Here is a 23,215-nt window from a genome sequence, read left to right as displayed (position 1 = left end):
AAAGCAGCGGACTAAAACTATTTTCCCCCAATTTCTGTATGTCAATCAAATATTTGAATCTGAGGGTTATATTTAGGCAGGGGTTGGGAGGTCTGCTCCTTGTGTACCTTCTTAGCCTTCTTTTCAACCTTTCACTGACTCTCCTCTCCTGATGTCCTCTCTAGCTACCCACCTCCAACCCAGGCCTGCATTTTGGTAGATGTTACTAGCAGCCACCAACATTCCATATTCCTCCCTTTCAGGCACATGGAAGGCCAATTTCTGGGGTGAGTGGACCCTGTAACTTTTTCTGGCCAAAAGAGTATGTGGTGGTGAAGAGCTTGTGTGCCTTTCCCCCTTGCTCTTGAACCACAAATAGTATTGAGAAGGTTACATCTTCCAGATACCAAAGTTATGAGATGGTAAAGTTATGAGATGTGCAGTGTGCTTGACATTTCCCCTGGTATCAATTTATTTTATTTAGTTATTTTTTTTCACTAATGTTAGCACAAGTGCATTTAAGTAACTCTATCACCTGAGTTCCTTGGTGAAAAAGAGCTCTCCACCAATCTGCTTTGCACGTATAACATGACAAAGAAAGAAACATTTTTATGTTAAACCAATTAGAGTTTTGGAGTTGTTTTGTAGTTGTTCTCTACTAAGCCAGTCCCAGCCCAACCTAATTGATCAATGCTCTGACACAGGTTATTTCCTACTCTTATTCTTCCTATCAAAAGTTTCTTCATCTTAGCTTGCTGTTTCATTAGATTAGAAAGGGGTTAAAAAATTCCATGTATGTGAAAATATTAATTGCTACTGATGGTTAGAAAGAAGGTAGTGAGTGACAGTAGGTAGGAAAGAAGACAAGGGTGATCAGATGTAACAATACTGTTATCCAAGGAAATAACTGTTGGTAGAACATCAGAGCTCTAAGACTGACTAGTAGGAGAGGATACTTCAGAGGGAGGGCTTTTCCTTATTTCTGCCTGGGGTTTTAATAAAAATGCTAGTGCTGGGCTTCCCTGGTGGCACAGTGGTTGGGAGTCCACCTGCCAATGCAGGGGACACGGGTTCGTGCCCCGGTCCGGGAAGATCTCACATGCCGCGGAGCAGCTAGGCCCGTGAGCCATGGAAGCTGAGCCTGCGCGTCTGGAGCCTGTGCTCCGCAACGGGAGAGGCCACAACAGTGAGAGGCCCGCGTATCACAGAAAAAAAAAAAAAAATGCTAGTGCTTCCTGGATACCTAAATCTTCCACACCAGTTTTTATGTCTGTGTAAGCTCAGGAGTCAGTTGCTTCTGAAATGGTAGATATTTTAAGTTGTTTAAAGTAAAATTTATTCAAGTATTAATGTGAAGAATAACCATAACTCAAGTTCAGGGAGGTAAAGCTTGTGAGAAATGAGATCTGACATTAACTCCTTGAGTGCGTAAGAAGCAGAAATATTTCATACCCTTTCCTTGCAGCTTTAATTTCCATGGCTAACAACAACGCCCCTACCCCTGGAATTAATAAATAACATTTTGTCATATTTGCTTCAGGCTATTTTTTAAAGAAATAAAACATTATAGTTTTCCCCTTTGTTGTCCTCAAAGGTAATCACATTCACAAATTTTATGTGCATTTTTTATACTTTTACTACATATATAACTATCCATAAACAAGATATATTTTCTTCCCATGTGTTTGAAAAATTATGTAATGCTATCATCCTATACATACTGTTCCATAACTTGCTTTTAAAAAGTAAATAAACATTATATTTTGAGATCTATTCATATTGATCTACTTATTGTTCTTTCATTCTATCTAGCTGTGTGTGTGTATTTCATTTTTGCTGCTTTTTAAGATTATACCAAAATTTATCCATTTCCGTACATGTTATTTTTGGGGGATTGTTTCAAAGTTTTCATCATTACAAATAATGCTGCAAAAATATTCTAAGTTATGTCTTTTTATGAGGGTTTTATTTGTGTTGTTTATGTTCTTGTTAGAGTATATACCTAGGGATTGAATTGCTGGATTGAAGATTTTGTACATCTTCTATATTACAAGGTACTTCGAAAATGCTTTCATAATTGGCCCTAATGATTTATACCCCTACCAGCAATGAACCAAAGCTACCTAATCCTCATCAACACTTAGTGTTACAATTTTTTTTGCCAGTCTGATTGGTGTGAAATAGTATTTTGAAAATATTAATGTATGTGAATAGCTTTCCATAGGATTGTGTTAATTGACAATTCAAGTTTCCTTTTCTGGTATTTGTTCAAATCCTTACCATATTTTACTATATTGTTGTGTTTTTATCACATATAAGAGGTTTTAAAATTTTCTTGCTTCAGTTTCCTTATGATATGTGTTTCAAGTGTCTTCTTCCAGTGTGTGGCTTGTCCTTATATTTTGTTTGTGATATCCTTAGTGCACAGAGATTTAAATTTTGATCTGGACAAATTAATTCATCTATTCCTTTATAACTCTTATTTCTTTGCCATCCTAAGGCCACAAATATTTCCTACTTTTATTTTTTGTATGTAAGTTTTAATACCCTTGGAATTTATATCTGTGTATATTGTTTGGCTAAGAGTCTGATTATATTTTTAATTATTATTGTTTAATATGTAAAGCTAATGTCCAAATGCTCTTTTTGGAATAGTTCATTCTTTGATAATGTGTTTTTAATATCCGTTTTACAATTTAACAAGTTGATCTATATACACACCTCTGGTTCTGGGATTCCTATTCAGTTCTACTGATTAAACTGTCTTTTTCTACTCTAAAACCACATTGTATTCATTACCATGGTTTTATATAAAAATCTTTATTTCTGGTGGAGCAAGCCCTCTGTGTTTTCTGTGTTTTTTTTTTTTTTTTCCCAAACATATTTGGCTAGCTTTAGAGCTTTTTTCCTCTATATGGATGAATCAGTTTATCAAGGTATACGAAAAATCTTATTACGCTTTTAATTGAAATTGCATTGAATTTATAGTGCCCATGGAATTTTGATTTTGTCTACATAATACTAACATATTCAAATAAAGAGTCAGTACATACTCCAGCCTTTAATGCCAAGACACAAATAGCATGTATATATCACTTCCAAATCTAACTCTCAAGAGATGTGAACCTGTGTTGGAGGTACTTTAGAAAGAAGAGCAGGTGGTTTTTAAAAATGGAAAAGAATTTGGAGACGATTCAATTTTAAAAACAGAAATAGGAAATGAGCAAAAAAATATAACCATGGCAGGGAATGAAATGACATCTTATCAGGTATGTGGATGGGGCCAAGGGGATATAAGCAGGGAGTCTCACAAGAATGCTAGTTGCAGTGTTTGATTCTTCAATGTCCTGAAATTGGAAGCTTTTCGAATGTGTTTCAAAGTGGTAACCATTTCCTGCAAATAACAAATAAATTAGTTTCAAAACCACTGCCAAGTTCAAGCTCTAGAATCTGTCAGTTTAAATGGTCTGTGCCAATGCATTCTTGTATACCCCACTCCCTTCTGCCAGCTTCATTGCTGATTGGATACTGATGGATGGCATTGCTCGGTTCCACAGCAGCACTTTATAAATAACAATGCTGTGTGATCTACAGCACAATGGCAATGCCTATTTTTGCAGCAATTGGACTGGCTGGAAACAAATGATTTCCCTAATAGCAGGCCTTTGAGTGGATACTGGGCTCTGGATCCATCTTTAATAAATGTGTTGACAAGGTATTAAAACAAGATGTATATGTTTTTATGAATGTGAACATTTTAGGCACAGAGCAAATTTACTACTTAAATGCACTTGTGCTAACATTAGTGGAAAAAAATAACTAAATAAAATAAATTGATACCAGGGGAAATGTCAAGCACACTGCACATATTTGCTAGATAAACATTACCGTGTGATGTTAACTATTGTCAGTACTTTATGTCCCTAGCATTTCTCTTTATTATTATACCTGAAGAATATTTATATTTTTTAATAGACTTGTTTAAAAAAAGATACCATAACGAGATTAACAATATTTGGGTGAGAAAAGTTTAACTGTCAAAAATTTGACCAAAATATAAAAGTCACCAAAATTTTAAAATTGTCTATTTACAAGGATATGGTCACTACTAAACCATAGTGACCATATTAAATGTGACTTATATTAAGCGTAAGTCAAGAATTTACATCAGCTAATTAAGGATTCTGTAACAAGAATGCCAGGTGGCTAGCTAGATTAAAAAGACCCAAAAAATAAATTCCACCAGAACTTTATAATAGATATTGTAAAAATTGTAGACTATGGTAATTATTAGAGCTGCAAGGGGTTACATTACCATTTTGTCAAATTCTTCCAATTTTCTAACAACACCACCAAGTACAAGTTATTCTTTAATTCAAAAATTATAGGCAAGATCATTTTAGTGTCATGGTGCATGACTCCCTCTCCTGTCATCAGTGAGACCTCCTTCCTGTACACATGGAGGCCCTAAACAACAAACTACAGAATACCTCAAAATGCTATGACTCTGTTGCACTCTCTTGCTTATAGGCTTTTGCAAATATCCCTTTACTTTAGAATGCCGTTTCCTCCACCACCTAATTCATGCTGATAACCTCCTACTTCTAGTTTGATAAAAATAGGAATTAGGTGGTCCAGTGGTTAAGAATCCGCCTTCCAATGCAGGGGATGTGGGTTCAATCCCTGGTCGGGGAACTAAGAGCCCACATGCCATGGGGCAACTAAGCCCATGCGCCACTGCTAGCCCACATGCCACAACTAGAGAGAAGCCCACGTGCTGCAACTAGAGAAGCCTGAATGCCGCAATGAAAGATCCCGAGTGCCGCAACTAAGACCGGACACAGCCAAATTAAAAAACAATAGTGTAAAAAAAAATAGGAATTAGTAACATTTAAGACATGCTTACTATATGCCAAAGTTCTAAGCACATGACATCACTTTACTCATTAAACTCTCATATTGACCTAACAAAGCATATATTATCACCCCCGTTTGACAAATGGGAAAACTGAGACACTGAAAACTTAAATAACTTGAACAAGAACACAAAGTCAGATTATCAGATTAAAGCTCAGGCAATATACCTCCAGGGCAGGATATTATAATCTGTATGTTACACTGGCACCACAGATTCATCTCATACTTCGCTTACTGTTTATACTCTTCTCCTGTCCAGGAAATCTCTTTTCTGAGCTCCCACAGAGACCACTATATATAGCATCTTCCATGGTACATATTCATAGATTTTGTTTTGGTTCTCCTACTGTGATCTTCTTGAAGGCAATGAGCAGCATTTTATAGTATTAAGAGTTTGGACCTGGCACTGGACAGACCTGGATTTGATCCCAGGTTTATCACTTAAAATGTGACCTTGGTAAATTCCCTAAACTATTGGAGCTCAGTTTTTATCATCTATAAATTGGGGATAATAATAGTTGATTCATCATAATGTTATATTAGAAGGATTAAGCACATTAAGCACATTGTTGCTCAATATATATTAGCTGTTATAAAAATTATTACTTGTAGCCTCTAAGTTTATCATAATTGTAGATGCATATTTGTTGCATAAATAGGGCTGTGAGGGACACAAATGAACCAGATTATATTCTGAATTTACCAACTAGTGACACCCTTGTTTCATGAACTGTGGAGCTTAACCTTCAACATAGAGAAGTATCCCTCCCTTAGCTATGCTTTCTTCAGCTTAGGGTCCTTCTGGTAATGCACTTGTCATTTTAGTTGATATATCAACTCAGACCACCTAGGATATTATTTAGGTCACAGGGAATGTATATGTTTTTTTAATGCACTGATGTTTTCTGAACTGAAGGAAGGCTGGACCTAGAGAGCACTGAGTCCTTTAAATAGCTCATTGAAGCAGGGGGAAGGACCTATTGTAGAGGGGCGATCTGAGCCATTGAGTTGCTACATGACCTTCAAGGTATTATTCTACTTTTGCCCTAGAAAAAAGGAAAACAAAACTACAAAACTTTTGCTTCCCTTCATCCATCGCCCCTAGTGTGACTGTATGTATGTCTGTGTGTTCTGAGATGTGGCCACGCATCACCTTTGTCAATAAGGTTTGGGAGAGCTGGCTTAGTACTGCAGTGGGAGGTAACAGTCATAGTTCTGAAGTTTTTGCCTTTAAAAATATGACCTTTCAGTGATAAAACTGTAACTTATATGAACAAACAAACATGTGAGAAAGCAAGCCAAAAAGGAATGACCCTCTCTAAAAAGAATGACGCTGTTAATGAGAAAACACATTACGGATCCAGTGTCAAAGCACAAGATACTCACCAGTATCCTCAGCATCAGTGCCCCAGTGTACTCTGAAGCTGTGATGAACACCATGGTGTGATCAGATACCCAGAAAAGTGGGGTTTTCTGAGTGTATTGGATGAGGTCCGGCACTTATAAGTCTCCATGACCCATCTATAGTAGTCCCCCATTATCCGTGGTTTTGCTTTCCAAGGTTTCAGTTACCCAGGATCAATCCTGGTCCAAAAATATTAAACGTTAAATTCTAGAAATAAATAATTCATACGTTTCAAACCGAGCGGCGCTCTGAGGAGCTTGCGTGATGAAATCTCGCGATGTTCCTGCTAGGTCCCGCCCCAGACGTGAATCTTCCTTTTGTCCGGCGTATCCGGCACGTCAGTCCCTCAGTGACGCAGCTCGTTATTATATCGACCGTGGGGGTGTTACAGTGCTTGGTTTAAGTAACTCTTATTTTACCTAGTCATGGCCCCAAAGCACAAGAGTAGTGACGCTGGTAATTCGGATATGCCGAAGACAAGCCGTAAAGTGAAAAGGAGCAAGTTCTCGACTTAATAAGAAAAGAAAAAAATTGTATGCTGAGGTTGCTAAGACCTACGGTAAGAACGCTGGTAATTCGGATATGCCGAAGACAAGCCGTAAAGTGAAAAGGAGCAAGTTCTCGACTTAATAAGGAAAGAAAAAAATTGTATGCTGAGGTTGCCAAGACCTACGGTAAGAACGAATCTTCTGTCTATGAAATTATGAAAAAGGAAAGAGAAATTCATGCTAGTTTTACTGTTTCACCTTAAACTGCAAAAGTTACAGCCACAGTGTGTGAGTGCTTCGTTAAGATGAAAAAAGGCATTACATTTGTACAATAAGATATTTTGAGAGAGAGAGAGACCACATTCACATAACTTTTATTACAGTATATTGTTGTAATTGTTCTATTTTATTATTTGTTAATCTTTTACTGTGCCTAATTTACAAAATAAGCTTTATCATAGGTATGTATATACAGGAAAAAAAATCCAGTATATGTAGGGTTCGGTACTATTTGCAGTTTCAGGCATCCACTGAGGGTCTTGGAATATATCCCCTGTGGTTAAAGGGGACTACTGATTCTCCACATAGCCCCCAGAATAATCTTTTTAAAATGGGTATATAGCCTATAACGCTTCTGTTTGAATCTCTTCAATGGCTTTCCATTGTTTCTTGCACTATGAATGCACTAGAAGTCATGCTATGATGCACAAGGTCTTCTGTGATCCAGACCATGCTTCCCTTTGCAATGTCATTCACTCCGCTTCTAAGTATGCTCCCAGACCCAGGGTCCTCTTTAAGTTACTCAGTGCACCCCGACTTTTCCTAAGTCAGGGTTGCAACACAAGCTGTTCCCTCCTCTCTTGAAGGTATCCATTTAAATGGTATCTCAGAGAGGCCTTCCCCAGCCACCTTAAACCCTGACTACAGTCTATTCTGTATCATTAGCCCAATTCATATCTTTATAAAACTCTTCATAATTTGAATTGTGGGATTTTGTTAGTTTGTCTATACTTGGGTATGGTATTTCTTCTCTATTAGACTATAAGCTCCAAGAGGGACCTTAATCTGCCTTGTTTATCGCTGTATAACCAACACTTAGCTTAGTGTTTAGAACACAGTGCGTAGGTAGGTGTTCAGTAGCATTTGTTGAGTGAAGAATGAGTGAATGATTAGTTCTAGTCTAGTCTCATAGAGATCTGTTAGGCGATCGCCTTTTTCTCCTTGCTCTGGCAAGTGCCTGAAGCCAGTTTTGAGAAGGACTCCAAATGGCAGTATGTCTGAATTCTGGTGAAGGTGGAGACTAATTGAATGGCTAATGTATATTTATTTGCAAGGCACTCTGCGGGATGCAAAGTTGAGCTAGATGTGATGTCTTTCCTGTCACATGTTACAATTTAGGGTGTGGGAGTGTTTCTCTAAATAGATAAGTCTAGTGTGAGTGTGGCAGACAGGTCAGCACCATGTGTTAAATACAGTTGTGCTACTGTGTTCTAAGGGCTGTGAGGGAATATAGGGAATACTTGGATTTTTAAAATAGCACTCTGAAGGCAGTGAGTCTATAGGCTTTTTAATTTAAACTGTTCTCTGTATGCAATGGGCTTTATGCATCTTTAGGCTTACATGCCATTACAAAACTCTAGAGTGGGACTGGTAAATTTATCTGTCTGCCATTCCCTTATTAAGTCAGAAAATATTCTTTGATCTCCAGCAGAGGAACAGGCACTGTGCCTAGTGCTCTAGGCACCAGGGATATTGCTGTGAATAAGAGAGACTAGCTCCCTGCTCTCACAATGCCCTTACATTTGTGAGAGAAAGACAGACGTTAGATAAAAACTATAATGTCAGATTTGGAAAGTATAATGACAGGAGAGTGATGAGATGCAGAACCACCGTGGGGACTGGGGGTGGGTCACTTTAGGTAGGCTGATGAGGAGAAGCCTCCTTAAACATGTGACATTTGACCTGAGGCTTGGGGGATGACCAGGAGCTGCTCATAGGAGAGCTTAGAGGAAGAGCCTTCCATTCAGAGAGGGGCAAAAGTAAGACCCCTGAGGTAGGACAGGGCTGTGTGTGTGAAAGACAGGGAAACAAGTCTAGTTGAGCCTAGTGGGGATGAGAGTGAGAGGAGGTCACAAAGATAGATCACGTAGGGTCTTATGGGCTGTGCATAAGAGTTTGAATTTGACTCTTAGCAAGAGTAAAGGGAAGTTATTGAAGTGTAAGTACACGATTGACAGAACCTGATTTCTATTTTCAAAGGGTTATTGCCGTAAAAAGAGGTTGTAAAGGGAGCATGAGTAAAATAAAGGACTTGATCTTTGAGATCACTGTTAGACATGTATGTCCATTTATGATAACACAATTTAGCAGATGTGTGTTGAGTAACCTCTGTGTGCCAAGCACTGTGCAGGAAGAAGAAGTTGCTGCTGCTGGATTTCATCAACAATATGACTGGGTTTTTCTCTAGGGACATGACTGCCATATTTTTCAAAACTGATTTCTTCATTTTCAATTTCCTTTCCATGATTAGCTAAATCGAAAGCAAATGTTTGGGGTCCTTTTAACCTGCTCACCTCAAACCCTCTTTCTCTTTCTGAACAGGCCTGTAATTTCCCAAAGTGGTGCATGGCTGTGGCATATAGTACTTATCCTGAAGAAGCAGGTTCTGCTGGGGCTTCATGCTCGAGTCCATTTTTCTTATCTTTCTCAAATGGCCAAAGTTAACTGATTTGAAAGGGCCTCATTTTAAATTACATTCATTCAGTGAAAACAGAAATTAACACTTAGAGACATCTATATGCTAATGATTGTAGCTCAGGGAATTCACTTTTAACCTTTTCAAAAGGCACTGGTAAAGAGCCATTTCACTTGAAAGCAACTTAGTAAAACTGGTAGATTAATTAAATACCATAAAATTTCTTTAAAAATCTTTATTTCACTTATGATTTATGCTATTATTTTTTTCTTTTTTATGTGAGTTACCTTGGCTCGGGTCGTGCCTTCTAGGATGTATTATTTAGCAGATTATTTGACATGAATAATGCAAAATCCAAGAGCGTTAATGTAATGTCATGAGTTTGGAAGATAGTCAAAGAACAAAAGACAAACAAAGGAAATCTGTTCATCAAGGCCACTGCTAGCTCACATCACAGCTTTGAGCAAATGTTTTTTTAAAGTGCCTTTTCTTTTGTCAGTGAAGCCCTGAGTGAGGGCACAAGCCCAGGCTTGGTGGATGAAGTCTGGGTGCAAAGCTTCACTTGCCCCTTCGGTTACATGCACTTGTACAGTGAACAGATTGCACAGAAGTATATTACATCCTTTAGTGGCTCTGTGTCTCATCTCTGTATCTTACATATTTGTATTTACTTACCTTCGTCCATGATTCAAGGTCTTTAAATTATATTATCAGAGAGAGACAGGCTTTTCCCTAGTCTCCCTGTACCCTGAAGAGTAAAATCTACTCAGGATTATGGAGTATGATGCATTTTGTTGAACTGCATGAAAGGAGATCATGTACTTAAGCAGGGAAGTCCCTTCAAGGGGATAGATTAATTAAGTCAAAAGGACGTGGTGTTATTTTTCCACTCAGCATATTCTTTCTTTCTTCTGAATAAGTAGCAATAGTTTAGGGCATGAGGTTTTACAGTCAGATTTGCTTGTGAATCTGAGTTCTGCCTGACATTTACTGGTTGTATAACTTTGAGCATGTTATTTAACTCTTGGAGACCCAGTTTTTCTCATCTGTAAAATGGGTACAATAATACCTACTGGGAGAATTAAATGACGAAATGCATGTAAAGTGCTTGGTAAGATGCTAGGCACAGAGTAAGTACTCAGTAGAGGGTAGTGCTTGAAGTGCTGAGGATAAATTAAAAAAAGAAACAATTGGAAATATTGCTGCTTTCAGAAGCTGTACTCTAGAAGATGATTTCCAAATTAAGTTGAAATAAGGGCACTCAAATACCTAAGCTGGCAATGTTGTATGGCTCTTTTGCTAAGTACTGTATTCCTTAGTCATGCTTACCTCATACTTTATTTCTCCTTGACCCATGTCCTCAAAAGTAGCATTCTATAATCATCAAAAGGAATCATATCAATAAATTAGCCCATGGTATATTTATTTTTATTACTCCTACAATCTTATACAACTGTAAAATTGGATAAGTTTTGACCTGTATTTACACCCATGAAACCTTCACCACAAATTAATAAACATAATAAACACCCCCCAAAGTTTCTTCGTGCATTTTTGCAGTCCCTCCTTTTATCCTCCCATCCTCACCCGCAGCAAACCCCCTTCCCATCCCTAGAAAACCACTGATATGCTTTCTTTCACCATAGATTAGTTTGCATTTTCTAATTTTATATAAATGGATTCATACAGTATATACTCTTTATTTTTTGCTGTCGTTTTGATCTGCCTTCTTTCGCTCAGCGTAATTATCTCGAATTTTATTTTCAGGGTAAATATTTTGACCTCAGCGAAGGCATCTTTTCTGTATAAGCAGCATCCATGTTGTGTGTATTAACAATTTATTCCATTTTCTTGCTGAGTAGTATTTCGTTCTATAAATATTTCACGATTTATTTATCCATTCAGTAATAAATGTTGATAAACATTTGGACTGTTTCCAGGTTTCAGATATTACAAATTTGCTGTGAATATTCAAGTATCAAAACAAGTCTCAGTATGGATATATGCTTTCATTTCTCTTGGGGAAATATATAGGAGTGGAATGACTAGATAAGTCATATAAGTCAATAAGTGTATATTTCATTTTTGTTGAACTGTTTGCCAAAGAGGTTGTGCCATTTCATATTCTCTCTATTGGTGTATGAGAGTTCTAGTTGCTCCATCGCTTCACCAACACCGAGTAAGCTTGGCCTTTTTAATTTTAGCCATGAGTGATATAGTGGCATCTTATTGTGATTTTAATTTACCTAATGACTGTCATGTGCTTCTTTGACATCCTTATATCCTCTTTGGTGAAGTGACTATGCAGATATTTTGCTCCCCTCTTATATTGGATTGTTTTCTTATTATTGAATTTTGAGAATTATATACACACACACACACACACACACACACACACACACACACACACTTTGGATACAAATCCTGTAACAGAAATGTGATTTGCAAATATTTTCTCCCTGCTGTGGCTGCTTTTTTATTCTCTTGGTGATGTCTTTGAAGGAATGTTCTCAATTTTGATGAAGTCCAGTTTATCAATTTTACCGTTCATGGTTCATGGATTTTTGCCTAGGTCAAGGCTACAGAATTTTTCCTATGCTTCCTTCTGGAAGATTTTTGGGTTTAGGTTTTACATTTAGGTCCATGATCCATTTTGAGTAAAAATATTTATATGGTGAAAGATCTGGATCAATGCTCATCTTTTTGGATATGAATATTCAGTTGTCTCAGTACTTTTGTTGAGAACACTATTCTTTCTGCACCAGATTGCCTTTGCACCTTTTTCAAAAATCAATTGATCATATATATGCATGGATCTATTTCTGGACTGTCCATCTATTGATATTTTTAAAGCTGTGTTATATTTTGTAACCTTTTAATTCTCAAAGCAGTTTGCTGAGCGCCATTCCATCAGTCTCCTCCTTCCCTGTAGCTCAAGTAGACAATTCAGTTTAATTTTCTCTTTCAGTGAAATTTAGCCAAGGTGAATTTAGCCAGTGATTTAAAATGGATCTAATGCCTCTCTCTACCCTTTGATAGTTTTGTTTCCTATTTTTAATTTTTATTTGGTTTGTGCTTTTTTTGGGTGGGGGGGCGGTGTGTGTGTGAGATGAAAATACCTTGACAGACTGTTTTCTGTTGCGTACAAACCTATCGAAATTGGCACAAATCGCTCATGGTGGGGTGGGGAGTGGCAGTGGAAGAATCAAAGGAAGAACCTAAAATAAACACAAACCCTTTCTAAAGGATTCCTGCTAATGAATGTGTCCATTCCTAAATTATAGCTAATATTTCTCCATCCTCTGCCATATCACAGAAGGAAAATGTTCACTTTTGCTTTAGACATTCTTGAAAGCAGAGGCAGGCCAGAAATCCCAGGACAAGATCCAACTGAGCCTGCTTGAGAACAGGGCTTTCTCAGGTAGGATTCCACTTGTAAATCCCAGCTGTCAAACTGTGACAGACAGTCTCAGAAGAGGAAAGAGCCGTTCTAAGGGAGGAGAGTGTGTGGCTAAGTGTGAGGCAGGGAAGGTGGTTATCAGCCCTTTAATAGGTCCAAGCTGATTGGTGAGCTCCTTGTTGATGCTAATGAGGCTATTTTTATACTGATAGCTATATTATTCCCAGCAATTGTCATGGTTACACGGACAAAAGGAGAAGGCGAATGATAAACTTTCTGAATAAAGGAGGTGGCATGAAATTGGAATCATTTAATCATTTATTCTAACAACAAAAACAGGTCCTTTCTAAGATGAGTTAATGAACTCTGTTTTACCCCTGAGACTATAATCCTCTACTGATATCAGTCTCCTCATCTGTTAAAATGAGGGGGTTGGACTAGATGATCTCTAAGGTCCCTTCCAGCGCTGAAAATTCTGTGATTCTATGATTACTTAATCTATTTCTCAGTGACTAGAGGTTTTGCATTTACTATATGTAGAAACAAAGGGGACTTTTAACTTGGAATATTTGATTTTTATTTGCATCACAAGCTGTATTTCAGCATAGAGAAGGAATGGAGATGTATGAGTTAAAGAAATGGGTCTCTAATATATTTTAGACCATGTATAGTAACCTGTCTATTTAGTGATGCATTGTGGGAGTAGGGCATGGAAGCATTAAAAAATCCTGCTAGTCCTGGTTAAAAGTGCAATTTCATATCCACGATAGGTAAGTTCCTCTCTCAAGAATAGCATGATATCTGTGTTAACTCTACTTCTCTTTCAAAATGGTTCTCACAATTTGGCTGCATGCATCGAACTAAGAGGTAGATGTGTTCTTTACTTGCCATTTGTCACACTGTGCTGGACCAAACCAGGATGCTTCTCTCCCAAATTGAGCAGATCCTGTGAAGACACTAAAAGAATGTGTCAGAATGCTCCCAGACAGGAATCTGCAAGCATATTATTGAGGTTGTTATGTATCTGGGCCAAAAATGGGCAGGACTTCATTTTATTCCATCATGTTTTCATATCATAGAATCTATAGAGAACGATCATAATGCTGAAATCAGCTACCTGAAAGTGTTAGCTCATTAATCCCCTATTTTCATTCATAAAATACCTATATTTCTTCCAGTCTATACGAACTATTTTAGGAGAAAAGCCAAAAAGTTTAGAGTCTATGTATACAGTTTTAGTCTTAGCATAGAGAACCTCTGTAGCCCTGTCCTCAAGGAACTTACAGTTTTCTTGGAGAGAGAAGACCTGATTAGTGGTGCATGATAATGAGTGCCCTTGGGGGGCAGGGATGGGGAGGGAGAGAGGACTTTGTGTAATGTGTAAGGTTCACACTTTAGGTGCTTAATGCCACCCTATGTCAGGTACTGGGCATGGCACACACTGAAAAAAGATCGTATCATTTCTATTCTATGGATTAAAACACTGAGTCTCAGGGGATTAAAAAAAGAAACACAAAAGCCATGGTTACGCATCTAATAAACTTTTGATCTAGGGTTTGAATCCTGGTTCATCTGATGCCAAGGCTTGTCCTGTTTCCTCAGCACCAGGCATGGCAAACAGGTTTTATCTCACCTGCTCATGCTAAGCAAGTGATGGGACTAAGTGGAGTGTTGATTGAGAAAGTTTCTGAGTGTGCATCTGGGATCAGAGGGAAGTGCCTTGGTCTTTTGTGATGTAGCATGGATTCTCGAAATTTCCCATACTTGCCCTGGCACCTGCTGGCCAAATGAGTGGCACACACCTCAAATACTGAAGAATGAAAAGAGAAGAAAAGAAAAGAAAGCTCAGCAGAGTCTGCATGTTCAGGGAAATTTTCTTAGAAAAGCTGGGAGATAAGCCAGCCTTGATAAATGGGTAGAATTTGGACAAGTGGTCAGAAAGCAAACGAGCACTCCAGAAAGTGTTTGAGAAGTGGAGCAACAAGTGAGCAGACCTTTAAGGCAAAGATTTTGTCATTTTTACGAAGCTGAGACACTTGCCTGCACGCCTGTGTTTACCGCGGGGCAGTGGAATACAAGCAGATTGTTTAAACGGGTTCAAAGCCTTTTCACATTTACACTGCTTGAACAGTCTTTCTGTGTTTCATTAGTTGCCAGTAAGTTATCCCTTTGTTTCTGTGTTTGGTTTTATGGATTCTATTGTTGTAATGATGAGAGCACAGGGAAACCATGTAATGACAGGGGGAAGCACTCGCTGGAGGAAAGAAAAACCACTTTGAATCAGTGGGGCTCCCTGGCTACATCTGGGCACAATGCCAGCTTTTCTCTAGCTGAGGAACTTACCACAGAAACAGCTGGCAGTGGCTATTTCACCTGTAATAAAGACAACTCAGCACACTAATCAATGATTTAATAATTATATCAGTGAAACAGACTATTTGAATGGTTTCGGGGGATTCAAGCCCCCCTCTGCAGTAGATGCTGGCTTTCAGAATGGCCTCGCCTTCTTCAACGGACTCAGAGCTTTCCCTCCAGTACTTTTATTTTAAGACTCTCCTGGTTACAACTTTTATACCAAAATATATTGGAACAGCATATACCCCTTAGACTTGTGCTTATAGATGCTTACGGAAGCGCCAGGAAATTCCAGTGAGTGAATAGAGCCTTTCCCTACTCTGTCTATCTAGGTTTGTAGAATCTGTCCCTGATGGCAGTACTGTCCCATTGGGGGTCGCAGAACATCTTTTCTTCAAACGAGCTGCTGTTTCCCGGGGTGCGTCACAGTTTGGTCTGGCTGGGGGTTTTGTCAGAGAGAGTATATATTAGGTTCCATTGCATTTTGGGTTTTCTTTACTATCTCCTTCTTTCTCTTGTGAGGTGTTCTCAAACTCAGTCAAGGTTTTATCCAGTCATGAGTAGGGTTTCCTATAGAGGATCTGGATGACTTTTTCCTCCCCATTTACCACTGGTCAAATGAACAGATGCAATAAAATATAGGGACACTCAGTCTTGGCTCGTCCTGGCATGCATAGTAGACTACTGGCATGCAGGGTAGTGTGGGATGGCTGGTGGTCTCAGATGTTCTCATGATCACATTGCTGCCAGTCCCTCCTCAGGGAGTTTTCATAGCACTTTTTCTACCTTTTCTTTTTCGTGTCATACAAAGTGATTTAATTATCTGTCATCTAATCTCTCACATGTTAGTTCAACCTTGTAGATTTTAGGAATCTAAGCATTAATTATATTAGGTCCATTAGAATGAGGTCTTCCTTGGTGGTAAGCCTATCATGACATTTGGCTTTGATGAGGAAAAACAATAAGGGGTATACATCATTGTGTACCCAGCCCTACTTGTAGGTAGGTATCCAGGATCTCAGACAGGGACTCAGATATATTCAAAACATAATTAGGACCTTCCCCCCACCGGCAAGTATAAACAGGCTTAGAATTTTATAAGGAATCTGCTCTGGGTCCCCTTCCCAAAGCCAGGTTCCAGTGATTTGTTAAAGATACCAAACTCCTGCAGTGCTGGGAACAGGCTGCCTGGCCCCAATTGCTGGCGATTCCCTTTACAGTTTGAGCATTTTTTGTTTGTTATATTTAACTGTGGACCCTAATGCCCAAATAGAAATTTCCCACTCAACATTCTGATATGTATAATGGCCCCAGGCAAATTTTCATATCTGGAAGTATATTTGTGTTGTATTATTTAAAAAACACCCCTCTACTATCATTCTCCTCATCCCTGGTTTATCCTGGGTCCCATTAATTAAGGGCCTAATCTGTGAGAAGATTGTGTCACTTTTTAAAGTATATGCATTTTAATAGGTTTGCTTAAGGCCTGAAAAAGATTCAAGATGCAAAGGATTGAGTTGATAATGGTGGGATTTCAGGCAGTATGACAGGTATTGAGAGATATACTTTTGGCCAGAGGCCCTCCCTCACTCCATTCAAATTTCACAAAATAGACAGTTGTATACTCCATAAGCAAATGGGCGATACCTTTTTCTTCTTTTTTCCCTTCATAATTTTGACATAAGCTAGGCAGTGGAAAGCAGGTACTAGCTGGTAGTATCCATTATGTATGGGGGCCAATTTTATTAAGGATCTAGGAAATCCCTCCCTTGGTGGCATATTTAGAAAGTACTATTGGCATCCCGTCCCTCCGTGTTACCAGTGAATGACATGTCAATGTCTTGATGCCTGATCTTAATTATTCACTCTCTGCCATTTCCAGAGCCCTGAGATGGCTTTCGTCTGTGCTGACACATGGAATATAGCAAAGAGCATTAGTGGATTCCAAATATGACTACAAAAATAAAAATAGAAATTACATGTATATATTTATAAAAAACATACATACACACCTCTCTACATATATATATGTATACAAATATATATATATGTAATTTTAACCTTTATATATATGTATAGGTTGATCATAAAACCAGTTTAGTGGCATCTAGCATATGTAGTAGGAGCATCTTCTTATTCATACATGTAAGAAACCACAGTGACTTCTCTTTCCTGACCATCTTCCAGAGAGCACACTGGAGTATTTAAATGTTATCTATTCATATTTATGCAATGTTTTCTATTACATAATTTGTAGAGCATTCTTTTGAGGATAAAATGAGGTGATAGATTTGATTGAAGATTATAAGTTGTAAACTGAAAAGTATATGTCATCATAAATTCAACTATGATGATTTTCATGTTATCCATTTGGTCTCAAGTTTTGGATTACAGCTTCCTAGGCATTAGGGCTAATGTTAGTTGGATTTTCACTGTGAGTGCCAGAATGGCACCATAATGAAAAAAGCTCAAACACAGTGAAGAGGAGGGAACAGTGAATGCCAAAGAGCTTGAGTTTTATTCCCAGCTCTCTGGTAACAGATCTCATGCCTTGGGCAAATCATTTAATCTCACTAGGTCTTTGTATCCTTATCTTTAAAGTGAAGGGGTGGATCAGCCACTATTCCATCCAGATCAAATTTTCAGGGATCCTTGGAAAAACTTTTTTTTATTATTATTATTTACTATATGAAGCCATTCAGGCAAAATTGCTACTACAAATTCTTCAACCACAAAAATTAGCCTTGGTCCAGGTCCCATAATATGATAGGTTGTAAAAATTTAACAAAACTGAAATGTTTTCCAGAAATTGTTTTAATGCCAAGAGGCTATTATCAGTTGAATTGCTGCCAGGATATTATTATGTATGGGAAGAACCAGTATAAAATAAGAACACAAACAAAAACAAAAGCTTGGAGGGAAATCTTTTGCTGCTCAGTGAATTTTTGTTGTCAGTCTGACTTGTCTGACTATAAAGCAGTAGTAAATAAAAGTTTTTTTTCTTTCTTTAAATTTTTCCTTTCCCTTCCTACCTTCCTTCCGGAGCCCTATTCCTGATAGGAAAATGGGGTCAATAGAATCAATGTTCAAAGGTAATTTGGAGTGGTAGATATCTTTTCAGTTAGTTGTCAGAAGCCTTCTGAGAACCCTTTTTAGGCATTCTCAGCATTTGTGGAAGTTGAAAAGAATGTGACAGAAAGAAACTAGAGTGGGAAATGCATTTTAAACAGTCTCCTCCTAGGAAGCCATAGTTCTTTTACACTGCCCATATCATACACCTAAACTATGTCAACGTTCGGATTTTTCTCTGATAGGGTGATATTCTGTAAACAATTTACAACTTTTGTGATTTCTCCATTTTAAAACTGCCTTGATAAATTAACTGGATGAAACTAGTTGTAGAATAAACAGATGTATACATTTCCAAAGGTCTTAATAGTAAGGTGATATTTGAACAGTGAACTGAAGAAAGTAGGGAGCAAACCTCTCCTCCCATCTATGTTGGTGAAGAGCAGTCCAAGCTGAGAGGAGAGCATGTGCAAAGGCCAAGAGGCATTTCCTGAGGCATGAGAATGCCTGGTTGGAGGAAGAGCAAGGAGGCCAGAATGCCTGGTGACAATGAGGGAGGGATGGGGTAGCAGAGGATGATGTGAAAGATGAGAAGGGGCAGGCAGATCTTGTAGGACTTGATAGGCCATTGTAATGCATTTGGGACGTACTGGAGGATTTGGGCAGAGGAATGCCTTGAACCAAGAGATGCTGTAATGGAATACTTCTGGCAGTAAACAGAGAGGGACCTTAGGAGGTGATTAGAATAATCTAGGGGGTAGATGATGGTACTTTGGAACAAGCTGTTAGTAGTGGAGGTGGTGAGAAATGGTCTGGATCTATTTTGACAGAGAGCAGACAAAATCAGTTGGTGGGTAGGATAAGGGGTTTAAGAGAAAGAGGCACAGCCAAGATGACTCAGAGATCATGGCCTGAGATACTGAAACTGGGAAATTTTCATCAACTGAGATGGGAAGATCAGGAATTTGTGGGTATAAGTTTTTAATCCCTATACGGGAAAGAAATGTTTTGTAAACAGTTAATCAGTACACTTGTATTGGGTAGCTATTTTCCTTCAATTTAAATTTAAGAAAGGAGATTGAGAAATGGAAAAAAATCCAGCACTAGCCCATTCTATTGATTTTATCCATTCATTCATTCAGTTAATATGTACTATAATCCCTTACGCATTTAAAACTAGATTCTAGGTGCTGTGAGACATAGAAAAGTGTTCAAATGTGAATTACGCTATCAGAATGCATGTGATTTAATAGTGGTACCTGATAGAGGGTGAAAATGTGTGTCATTAGTACAAGTAAGGTGTCATGGTGTTTGGGTAGGCAAGAGTGATTATGAGGGGGTAACATGTGAGATTGCCTTGTAAATTGGTTGGTACTTTATATTCTAGGAGGAAAGTTGTTACATCACCAAAGCCAGAAAGGCTATAGAAGAGGGAAAGGATTTTTGAAAATTTATTAATGACTGTGTGAGATTGTTGAAGGTAATCTGAAAGAACAATCTAGATCAGCCTTTCTCAAGAAGTTTCGAGTATTATGCCCTAATGTTCATTACAAGTAATGAATTTACTAGAATGCAACTAGCCACGTACCATCCTTGGGAGAATTGAGAAAATTGTTCTGTGGTTGAAGAAAGCTGAGCGAGTCTGTATGGGTCCTAAATTCAAGGTTATATTTAATTAGTATGGAACATCTCAGCTTCTTGTCAAACTTTCATATCTAACCCAGAAAGCAAATAAGATGGGTGGTAGACCTGATGTCTGGCTGAGTTTGATATCAGGTAAGGGGCTACGCAGATAAGTGAAAATAGCAAAAGAAATAAAAGAAATTTCTCTTACTCTTGAGAATTATATAATCTAACTGGGAGGATAAATACAAGGACAAGTAAATGAGAATAGCTTTACAGCACCATCTTAATATTGCCCAGTGATATCATAGTCTGACTGTGGACAAAGGGTAGGATAGTAATTTGCAGTAAAGAATAATCAAGGTTGGCTGGGTTGAAGCAGAGAGGACATCCTTGAGGGCCTGAATCTTAAGAAAATATTGACAAGTCATTGATTAGTCCATTTTTTAAAATCAGCATTTGAGTGGGCATCTTATGAGCTAAACAATTGAGACTTTATAGGAATGGTGATATTCAGATCGCTTTCCTTGATTTTCAGAATATATCTTCAGGCACAAAAATCTTTGCTTCACTCACATTTGTGCTTCTCAAGTCTGCTGGATTTTCCTCTCCCAAAGGCTGACATCTGTCTAATACTTGAGTTGTGAAAAATGTCCCCTTTGTTAGGCTCTTTTCATTGACAGTTATAAAATTTCCTTTTGGAGATCACTGAGTGCTGCCTTCACAAAAGGAACACTCTAATATGATGAAAACATTGAAGGAAATGCAAGCTCCCATCAAGACAAATTCCCCACCCCTAGTATGTGGATAAATGACTGATAACGCTTTTTCTCTTGGGATGGGGGACTTCGCAAGGGATTTTGAGGTACCACTGTTTGGACTTAGCAGGGTGCTTAAGCCTTAGAGCTCTCCATGCCAGTCTGGACACATCCTAAACACATCCAGAGGGCAGGAAATCACACTGTATTTTTCCAATACCCCTTTGTGTAATAAGTTGCCCAAACCAACGATTTATAATGGTAACATCTCGAGGTGAAATGTGAAAGGGCAGGCGCTGGTACAGGTGGAAGAGGAAAGGTTGTGATACTCTCTGAAGGCACGTTGAAGGAGGCTGGACTAACGTGACAGTGCCCATGTTACCTGAGTACAGCACACTGAAATATCCCATAAGTGATGCAGAGCATTTAATGAGTTGGGACTGAAAACTTTAATTAGCTTGTAGGGCTTTTATTATTTTATTTTTTGTTCATTATATTTTCTGCTCAGTCTCTGTGAATGTTCTGCATTTTCATCATCAAATGACTGGCTGGTTATTTTTGTCAAACAAGAAGCCTGAAACCATCAAGTCTGAGTGCAGAGACAGTCTGCCTGCTCTGTCAACAGGATGAAAGTGAGTCTCGGGCTTTTTTAATTACAAGGATAACATGTTCGCTCATCTAATAATGAAGACGGTTAGCAATTTTAAATTTTAATAATCAATTACTGAAAGTAATTCTCCATTAAACCACAAGAGAGCCATTATATCTCAAAAGATGGAACATGCTGTATGTAACAGTAGCAAATCTTCTATTTTTAAATATCATTAGGGAATATCTGATTGTTTCATTTCTCTGCATTTCTTTTACCTTTTTCCTCATGCAGACCATCTCATTTTCCGCAGGAAGACAGCACATGATCTTATAAATAATAAAAGAAAACCCTTGCAAGACTTGATCCAGGGGTGTGAAATATGTGCTAAGAATGTAATTTATTTCAGTCTGGCATATTTTGACTGAATAATAAGGAAGGTGACTAATTAATATTATACTATGCTGTGGGCAAGGCAGCACAGTGGGCTAATCCATGCTCCTTTCACCTCTGGAGACCCACATGCAAGCCTTAGAGGAGTCAACTGCTGAACATGGTTTGGGGGAGGGGAGGGGAAGGCATCAGATGTCTTTTCCTGACTGTGGAGACCCCTGTCCATATTCTAAAACCACCCTGAGCATCAGATTCTGCTCTGAGGAGATGAGGGAAAAGACAAATGATTGCTACTTGACTATGGCAATTTGGCTGACTTATATGTCAAGGGGAGATAGCTCCGTGACAGCTCCAGCTGTCCTGCTCAAGCCTGGTTTAGCCAGCTCACATCCCGCTTAAATATTTGGAAATACATGGAGCAAAAGAAAAGGAGTGTGTGTGTGTGTGTGTGTGTGTGTGTGTGTGTGTGTGTCTGTGTGTGTGTGTGTGTGTGTGTGAATGTTTTCAGGTAGGAGACTGGATAAGGGTGGGAGCACAATAACGAGATGACCAGAAAACAGTGAATTATTTAGAATCAGATTAGCCCTAGGGCTCCACTAGAAGCAGTTGATTCCATTTTTGCAGTATCTGAAGCTCAAAGAGTAGAAAGATACTGTGCTTTATTTCTAAAGCATTTGATTAGCTTTCAGACAATGGGAAGAGGCCACTTTAAATCTAACCAGTGGCACTACACTGGGCACCACCCCGACCACATGGTCTGTGGGGTTGAGGGAACTTGACTGCCCTGAGTACCATAAGCACCAAGGCCAGAGATGAGGTTCTTGTCATCTTGATTGTTTTTCTGGTGGGAAATGTGCCCGTGTTTCTGAACTGCACTGGCCTTTCCAGGGAGCAGTCTCATGCTTCCCTCGGAAGGATTAAAGCAGAAACTCTTCCAAGCTAGGTAGGGCTGGGGTGGGTAACGGGGATTTCACGACACTGATACTTAAGCTGTAGTTCCTTTGTACTTGTTCACAGAAAACTTTAAGTTTCTGAATATTGGAGGGTTCCTGTTTCCCTCTCATTCTACTACTTGGACTTTACTCATCATTAGAGCCATTGCCAGAGAGAAGCTGGTTTGGTGGAGACAAGGGAATGTTGATTCTCAATTTAGGGAGTTCCCTGGGTAAAACTGAAAACTGATCCCAGTACATTGAAGAAAAAGGCTGACCGCTCCAGATTGGTAGGTGGTAGTTTCAATAAGCAAGGGAACTTACATATGAGTCTTGTCTTGAGTGGCTGCAAGATGAGTAGGTCTCTGCACCCACCTGCCAGAGTCCTAAGAGTTTATAGAGAGGCCTTAATGGGGTTCAGTCAGGTAGATGGTCTCAGTAACATCTTATTTTCCCAAGGCTGCATCCTTGAAGTGGCTTTGAGTGCAGGAACGGTGGGCAGAATGTACATTCCAAGGATAAGGGAGGGAGTAAGGAGCTGTTACTTCAGTTGCTGGAGACCAGTTCTTGGGTCACCCTGTGGTCATATCCTCTTTATGACCTCATCCAACA

The 23,215-nt window shown here is 38.7% G+C and overlaps 1 long non-coding RNA gene across 1 annotated transcript in view; it reads left to right on the top strand.

The window, feature by feature from the left end:
• The first annotated feature begins 6,652 nt into the window (after positions 1 to 6,652).
• LOC307187650 overlaps positions 6,653 to 23,215 on the top strand; it is a 38,371-nt gene continuing 21,808 nt past the window's right edge. The window contains exon 1 of the long non-coding RNA XR_013828670.1: positions 6,653 to 6,975. This is a non-coding gene — a long non-coding RNA (uncharacterized lncRNA). The remainder of the gene's footprint in view (positions 6,976 to 23,215) is intronic.

Source organism: Stenella coeruleoalba (assembly GCF_951394435.1).
Source record: "Stenella coeruleoalba genome assembly, chromosome: 6".
NCBI lineage: Eukaryota > Metazoa > Chordata > Mammalia > Artiodactyla > Delphinidae > Stenella > Stenella coeruleoalba.
Note: the sequence above shows the minus strand (reverse complement) of the source record. Positions and strands in the feature narration are given on the sequence as shown.